This window comes from Asparagus officinalis, chromosome 5 (assembly GCF_001876935.1).
Source record: "Asparagus officinalis chromosome 5, Aspof.V1, whole genome shotgun sequence".
In the NCBI taxonomy this organism is placed as follows: Eukaryota; Viridiplantae; Streptophyta; class Magnoliopsida; order Asparagales; family Asparagaceae; genus Asparagus; species Asparagus officinalis.
Genome location: NC_033798.1, coordinates 45,603,100 through 45,611,785, shown reverse-complemented (window position 1 = coordinate 45,611,785; position 8,686 = coordinate 45,603,100). Strand labels below are relative to the sequence as shown.

General features: G+C 45.5%; 1 long non-coding RNA gene across 1 annotated transcript; it reads right to left on the bottom strand.

The window, feature by feature from the left end:
* LOC109840666 lies at nucleotides 1,782-2,155 on the bottom strand. The gene is made up of 3 exons (XR_002246980.1): nucleotides 2,118-2,155; nucleotides 1,902-2,045; nucleotides 1,782-1,811 (listed from the first exon to the last, which is right to left on the bottom strand). It is a non-coding gene; the product is annotated as an uncharacterized LOC109840666 (long non-coding RNA).

Below are 8,686 nucleotides of genomic sequence, written 5' to 3'. Positions count from 1 at the left end.
AAGTCAACGCCTAACACGCGTCGCCGGGTAGTCTATTCCCGTGAGAAAGACGAAGTCTACATATTCAATGTCGTAGCACAAAGTCTAAGGGAGTTCATTCCTTTAGCGCAACGTTACATGCGGACGGATTTAGACAATCTGCATGCTAGCCCGACTCAAACGGTAGTCGGTAAAGGCTAATCAAATCCGTTATAAAGTCAACACCTAACACGTGTCGCCGGGTAGCCTATTCCCGTAACAATGGCGAAGTCTATGTATTCGACATCATAGCACAAAGTCTCGGAGAATTCAATCTCCGAGCATAACGTTACATGCGAACGGATTTAAACAATCCGCATGCTAGCCCGACTCAAACGGTAGTTGGTAAAGGCTCATCAAACCCGTTGATGGCTGAGGGTTTGCCAAAAATCCTACTAATATTGTGGTCAATCATTTCAAATGGAATGACAAATCATAATAAAGACGAAAACAAGTTTCACTGAGAGAATCAAAAGTCAAAATGTTCAGCAAACAAAATCATACATCAAGACCATGACCAAAAATCTGTTGACTGATCTTAGAAAGCTTCTCATCATAAGCTTGCCTAAGTTCAGCCCTGATAGACTCCTCGGTGGTGGCTGAAGTCCTCGCAGCGATCTCTTCTGTCTCGGCTAGCTTCTGCTCCAGGGATCTCAACTCATCAGATAAAGCAGTGTGGGTTTGCTGATCCTGTGCTTTCGTCATCTGAAGAATATCCAAAGTCTCCTCTTTTTCACGGAGTGTTCTTCTGAGCTGGTCTATCTCGGTCGCACATGAGGTAATAGAAAGATCGAGCTCGGCAAGCGAAGATGATTTAGTAGCAAGACTCGTCTTAACTCGATCTACTCGGCCCCGCTGCATCTGAATCTCGAACTCAGCAAGAACCTGAGTCTCGCGTGATAACTGTAAGCGGGTGTCCAGCTCGGCAGTAATAAATGAGGAGGCACCTGCATCTCGGAGCTCACGAAACATCTGAAGCTCATGCTCTAGGCAATCAAGGTCATCAACTATAGCCTGTGCCAAATCTGGATGTCCCGCTTCCCTTATCAAATTGACTTTAGAATCAAGGAAAGGCTTGAATTGGCGAAGAGAAAGTCCACCATGGAAAAGCTTGCCAATCATAGCATTCATGAAAGAGAAGAAGGAGCGGACTTCTATACAGATGACAATCTTCTCAGGATCATCATCAGATAACAACTCCCTCGCCAGAATATGAAGACGAGAAGAAGGCCCTGCACGATTAAAAAAAAAGAGATAAAGATAAAACCGTTAGAAAAAGACCTTGAAGAGTAAATAAATAGTATTCATACCCTCTTGAGTCACTGGGGGTGATGGAGGTGTAACGGCTGGGGGTGTATCAACTGGTGTAGTTGGTCCCATAGCCGGCTCAACAGGGTCATTCTCAATAAAAACTCCTGTTAAATACAAGTCAGAATTCTCAGAGGCATCACATTATAGCTGCATTAGTCAAAATTGGCTAGTCCTATAATTAATTCGGGAGGAGGCATATACCTTCGAAAGAATCATCCTCAAGATTCTTATCGAACGTGGGCTCGGAAAATATGTCTCCAGGTAGCTGGCCATCAAACTGAGGAGAGCTATACATGAAGTGGAGTGTAGGAGTCTCCGCGATCAAGCCTTCCTCGTCAAAATCATCAATAGAGAAATCTGACGTAAAAGAATATAAGTACCAAAGAAGAATAAAGAGACTACAACCAACAGAAATGAGTTACCCCTTATGGATGTGTTAGCCTCTTTATTCCCAAAATCCACGTATGCCTCCTGCAAGTTATCTGAAGAAGCAAGATGTACAGAGATGATTAGAGGATGCACAAATTCTTTTGTATACCATCTAAAAGATACATTGTCAATAGTAGATGTACCTGGATCTGCGGAATCAGGTCCTACATTGCTATCCTCCCTAATGTCGGCAACCCCTGTAGGCCTTTTTAACTGGGGCAGCGGGTCAGGCTCACCAGGAGACACAGGAACGGAATCGGGACTCATTTCGCTCTCTCCACGCTCTCCTATATAGAGATGGAAAAGCATGAGTCAATGTTCCGAATAACCAAGAAGGTGGTTTACAGAGTAGATGTTACCTCCGTCACTAGCAGGATCATCACCAGCCAAGTCCATATCAAATGCTCGGGAAGCTGCACGCGGCTTGCGGGCTAATCTCTTCCGCCTAGCAGCAGGGACAATAATCGAAGGTCTCGCCTAGGAAGGGGGGTGGAACTCTTCATCCTGGTCAACTGTGGTCCCTGAAACATCAAACCATAGTCAGTTTCAATATTCCTAGAAAGAGAGGAAGAAAAAGAAAAAGAAAAAAAAAACCCCCTTTTATAGCCTTGAACCAGATCTGGCTGAACCAGACCAGACCGGGCTAAACCAGACCAAGCCAGATTGGACCAGAATGGACCAGAATGAGCCAGAATGAGCCAGAATGAGCCAAATTGAGCCAGATTGAACCCTGGCTGGACCATACCAGACCAGAATGAGCCAAATTGAGCCAGATTGAACCAGAATGAGCCAGTCTGAGCCAAATTGAACCAGTTTGAACCAAATTTGAACCAGAATTCAAATTGGAGCTGAATTAAGCATTGAAACGACTTTTGATCAACCTACGGTTCAGTCCTTCAACTATTTAACCCCTCTACCATATATTTGGAAGGGTTGGAGAGATTTTTGAACCCAAATACTGCCCTTTTGGCACATTTTTGGGCCGGTTCAGATTATTCGAACCTAAAGAATACTCCGAAAAGTATACGAGTATAAACTGCTTCTTAATACTCCGAAAAGTCTACGAGTATAAACTGCTTCTTAATACTCCAATAAGGTATACGAGTATAAACTATTCCCTCCTCTTTGTTGAGAAGTTTCTGGAGAATATTTTTCTAAAAAAAAAATATTCTTAAGGATAACTCGGGCATTTTCCCAAATCCTACGGGAATCAACCTGAGAAGCTTCCTCGGCCTCTAGCTCTGCAATCGGCTTCACGGGGATGGTCTTGTTGGCTGCTAACAACCACTTGCAGCTTAAGAAGGTGAGGTTTAACTGCCGATCAGCACTCGGGAGACTGAATTTAGCACCAGTACAGCCAGTCACGGTCCACAACCACGCACGGAGACCATCTATCAAACCACCGTGGGCCCGAAGCTGCTGACGAGGATTCCCGATGTAAAGCTGATCGTAGCCAAACTGACGAGCGAATCGACAGGGTAGATATGGCTCTATGAAGCACTGATCCCTCACCCGAAAAGTCAAATAACCTGGCCTAATGTTTACCAGCCAGTTAAAGCACCCGATGTCCAAGTGAGTTCGATACTCTCTCGGCCTCTCCTCATCTGTCAAACTATCGCCGTATCGTCCGGAGAACTGCGGAAAGCAAGTGGAAAATGTCCAACACTTGTGGACCTGCAGCTGCTGCCTGATGTCAGAAAATCCGCGCCCCTCCCACTTGCCGTTCTCAAGCAATTGTAGTAAAGGAACGGAATGATCTGTGGCGCTCGGTACCGACATCATATCGGGACGGTGAAGGACAAACCAAGCCATCAAGTAAGTGTACGGGAGCTCTGTCTTAAGGGTGGGAATCTGAGTCGGCGATTCCTTTTCCTTCCGTGTAAAGGCACCAGAAAGCTGTCGAAGTCCTCGGTGAATGTTAGCCACCATCACCGGAAGAAGTGAGAGTTCTTTCTTGTAGGCAAGCTGAACTGCTGGATAGAGTACTTCCAAGGGCAGGGCGTCACAAGACTGGTATGAGACCACGCATTTCTTTAACCAAATAGCGAGGAAACCGGCAAGAAGGGTCATGGGTCGAATCGGTGCGGTAGCATGCCACAAGAATGATTTGAACTTGGTCCCTGCAGGAAAACCACCCTCAGAACTGCTAGTGGTATAAGAATGAGCGTCAATCTTCTTCATCAGAATGTTCACCCCTGAGGGAGTAAGTGGGGCCAACTCACAAATAGCCTCGCCAGAATTACTCTCCAGATTCTTGAACAAATAATTGGCAAACTGCTTCAGACTCACGAATGTCTTAGTCCTCTTTGCTAAAGGCTCAGACTGCGCCAAAGCTATATGATAGTGACAAGTGAGATCCCATAGAGTCTCGTAGCGATCGGGCATACGATCCTTCAGCAGACTTAATTCATGGTTGGAGGGAAAGTATTCCTGATACAACATCTGTCCCATGGGTAAGCCAGAAATCCTGTGCATCTCGTGAAGAGCCAAGCCCAATTCCCCTTGCCGGGTCAGAAAAGTGTTCGAATCTGAATTATAAAGCTCGAACAAAGCAAAGAAATGCCTTGCGCTGACAGGCAAGCCATACATGGTGGCACGAACGGCTGCATATAAACCACAAGCGTGCAACTCCTCGCCCCATCGGCTCAAGACATACGTCGTCATACGGGTCCACCAAAACTTGTCCAAAGAATGGACCCAACCATAAATCCTGTGACGCGTCGCAGGCATCTCCCGTCCTAGAGCAGCGAGGCGATTCCTCAAGGTAGAAGCGGTGGCGAGGAACTCGTTACGTGGTGGTGCATCCAGCCCCAGTACTCCGGGATGCAATCCGGTGATGTGACTTCTGCTCGAGCCAGGAAACGCCTGATGAGTGATGTAGCCGCAATGGACGCTCTCATGCTCCTCCGTCAAGCGCCACGACATCTCCCGTGTCACGGCCTGACGCCTGAGCTCAGTCAATGAACGATGCCGAGGAATCTTCGGCAAATATATGAAGCCACTGCCCTCTGTCAAGCGCCACGACATCTCCCGTTTCACAGCCTGACGCCTAAGCTCAGTCAAAGAACGATGTCGAGGAATCTTCGGCAAATACAGGAAACTACTGCCAGCCTTATGAAGCCACTGCTCGGCGTCGATAAATGCTGCATCGGGATCTCTGACAGAATCGCCAAACAAGAAATCAGTCTTCCTGAGAGACTGAATAGAACTAGCGTCCTTCACAAGAGGTGCATCGGTAATCAACTGTCGAAGATCTCGGTGCCCACCTTCCTTCACCGCCTGGGCAACCTCAGTCGATGTGCCCAAAACGAACTGAGGAGTGACTGGGATAGGGGAAACATCGTCGGAGGTCGAATAATACTCGCCACGACGCCCGTATACTGCGTGAGATGAGAACGCTCCAGAAGGGTATTCAACTGAGAACAAGCAATTAAACGTTTGTTAATTCCAGTTATAAAAGGAAATTGAACTCATCTTACGAAGGGGTAAGATAGAGTCATTGCCTTATAAAGGGTGTGACGTTTTGGCCACGTTGCGCCTTCATAAGATAGGGTATATCGACAATATATCCCTGCCTTATAAGGCACAACACAGCGACAAAACGCCCCCTTTATTTATTATGAGATAGTGTTTTGACCAAGCAAAACATATCTTTGAAGCGTCGATCCTCACCAAGGAGAATCAGGGCTTTTCCCGATTGCCTCACCAAGGAGAACAACGGGGAGTAAAAAAAGAAAAAGGACCAATTTGCAAATTTCCAAGGAAAAATGGACTAATTTGTAAATTTCTAGAAAAAAGTAGCTCACCGGCGTAAGAGGGAGGCGCGCCATCAGTCGGCGCGGTAGAGGATTGACCCCTCGCCATACGGGACATAGAGACCTGCAAGGTAAATTGAGGGATCAGATCTAGAAAAGGAAAAATCCCATTTTCACCCCTAAAAAGGCAAGTTTGAGGCATCAAATCACACCCTCAACCCTTATATGTGATCCCGCGACTCCATATACTAGATCAAACATGAAATAGATCAAGATGGCGGAGGATTTACCTGAAGAAAAGCCCAAAATCCAATAAAGACGAGACCTTTAAGGAAACTTGAACCACACGCTCGAGGGACCTGAGAGAAACTTTTTTTTTGGAGTTTTTGGGAGATCCCTCAGTCCAAGATTCAAAGGAAAGCCAGATCTAAGACAAATATCAAGGTTTGAAAGAGAATGGGTGCTCGAGGGAAGAGAAATCAAGAGAAGAGGGGGAGGGGTTCGGCCGGCCCTAGGGAGAAAAGAAAAAAAAAAGAAAAGAAAAAAAAAGAGAGAGAACCCCTTTTATAACCTTGAACCAGATCTGGCTGAACCAGACCAGACCGGGCTGAACCAGACCAAGCCAGATTGGACCAGAATGGACCAGAATGGGCCAGAATGAGCCAGAATGAGCCAGAATGAGCCAGAATGAGCCAGAATGAGCCAAATTGAGCCAAATTGAGCCAGATTGAACCAGAATGAGCCAGTTTGAGCCAAATTGAACCAGTTTGAACCAAATTTGAACCAGAATTCAAATTGGAGCTGAATTAAGCATTGAAACGACTTTTGATCAACCTACGGTTCAGTCCTTCACCTATTTAACCCCCCTACCATATATTTGGAAGGGTCGGAGAGATTTTTGAACCCAAATACTGCCTTTTTAGCACTTTTTTTGGGCCGGTTCAGATTATTCGAACCTAAAGAATTACTCCAATAAGGTATACGAGTATAAACTATTCCATCCTCTTTGTTGAGAAGTTTCTGGAGAATATTTTTCTAAAAATATTCTTAAGGATAACTCAACATAACTCCCAGGAGTGTATTCGACTGATGATTGTAGGCATATAAAATTGCTTATAGGTCCCTTGACACGGTTCAACATGAACTAATGAACCATCAGGCGACGTATCTAAGCACGAACGTCAGTCCACAACACCGAAGCCAAGTGACACGCAACGAAGCGGATTAACAAGGCTACGAAGCTGACGAACCGCACGTGAATGACGGAATGAATCCACTCGCGTGCGGAATCAAACCAACGGTTCAGGGAGTCAACGAGTCATCCAACCATATAACGGATTCGAACTCAGACACCAAAGCCGATTTACTGCCTAATCGGGATCCAGACTTCCAAATCAGGATTCAGAACAAATCGGGGTTCAGAGCAACGCCACAGGCGAACTCGGATGAATCGCGATCGAGTCATGATCAGTTTTGGAATCAAACTCAGAGTCGGATTTATTGCCAAATCAGGAATCAAGTCAATGAATCAATTTCAGACCAATCAAACCGCATAACCGAATCACGGATGGAGCGGATACAAGGACCGAAACAACCGAAAGACGGACGCAAAGCCCGGAATGGCTCGGCCAAAGCCGAGCCACCCCGGGGTGGCTCGGCAGCCGAGCCACCTCAGGGTGGCTCGGCATGAGCCGAGCCACCCTGAGGTGGCCGCCCAGATCTGTGCCAAATGCACAGATCTGGTTGCCTATAAATAGGCGGGGTCATTCATCATTTGGGGAGGACTTTTTGGGAAGAACTTTTGGAGAGCCGAAACTCTGCCGGATTGAGACCTCATCTCGGAGTTTTTGAAGGCTTGAAGACTTGGACGTTCGGATCTGATTCTCGGCGAGCACCCGCATCACAAAAAAAGGCAGGAGTTCGAGGGGATCAAGATCTCAGGTCTACGTTGTTACACTCCGGATCAAAGCTTGGTCTTTGATCCCGAGATTCGAGCGATTGTTTCCTTGGTGAAATAATCCCTCCGGCTATTATTTCCTTGGTGAAATAATACCCGTTATACTGCGTAGATCTGTTCGGATCTAGATCGCGCGGTGGTCCACGGCAAACAACCCCGGCGCAGGCAAACAACCCACCAAAGCGAGTGACCGAATAACAGGAGCTCGCGATTTGTTCACAAGGAGAAAAAGTTGTAATTTTCAATTTTCTTTATTTTTGATTTTCATTGTAACCGGATCTAAAAAAGACCGGATCTTCTGTAACAGAAAAATTGTTATTCAAGATAGCAATGACATCAATGAAGAAAGCAACGAATTTTCCAGCGAACAATCAGTGAGGGATTTTGTGGTGGAGGATCATGAATCATCTAGCACTCCACAATTATACAATGTGGATTTCGTGAGGAAAGATTTACCAGATGAAGTTATTGAATCTCATCTTGACGAAAGAGTGCTCAAAGAGTCACAGTGGGAGTTGATGAAGTTGATCTTGGCGATTGAGACCAACCAAGGGTTATGAACTAAGAAAAGATTTTGTTATCTTTCTCTTCACAAGAGAATCTTGGTTATCAGGAAGATGCTGATGAGCAAAAAAGATTTTGGCAATTTGTTCCGAAATGGATCAAAGCAAATGGGATGTGCTTCCTCCTTAAAGGATTTTAGAGCCAAAGTGGAAGAGCTTTAATCATCTTGACAAGGATTAAATAACCACAGTGGGAGATTCTTAATCATCATTTCTGTAATGATCCAGAATGAATTATTCAGATGTTTGGTTTTCATCTGGAACAATCAGCTCATTTCAGGTTATCCGTAAGAATACCATGTGTAGTATTCTCTAGGAACTTCATATTAGTGGGCAACGCTGCCACGAAATGAGGTCTCGGTTCCTTAATTTGTATTCTCCTCGAACTTCGTATTGACCCCCAGCTTTTTTGGTGAAACTGAGTCCAATGAGGAGCGCATTATTTTTAGCCATGTTGTTAGGTTATCCTTAAGAACAACATGTGTAGTATTCTCCAGGAACTTCCCATTGTTAGAAATAAGGGAAGCAGTCTAACATCGTATATCCGTTGGAGGAACATGGAGAAGCAGTTTATACTCGTGTACTCATTGGAGTCTGGGAGAAGTAGTTTATACTCGTATACTCATTGGAGTCTTCGGGAATTAGTTTAACCT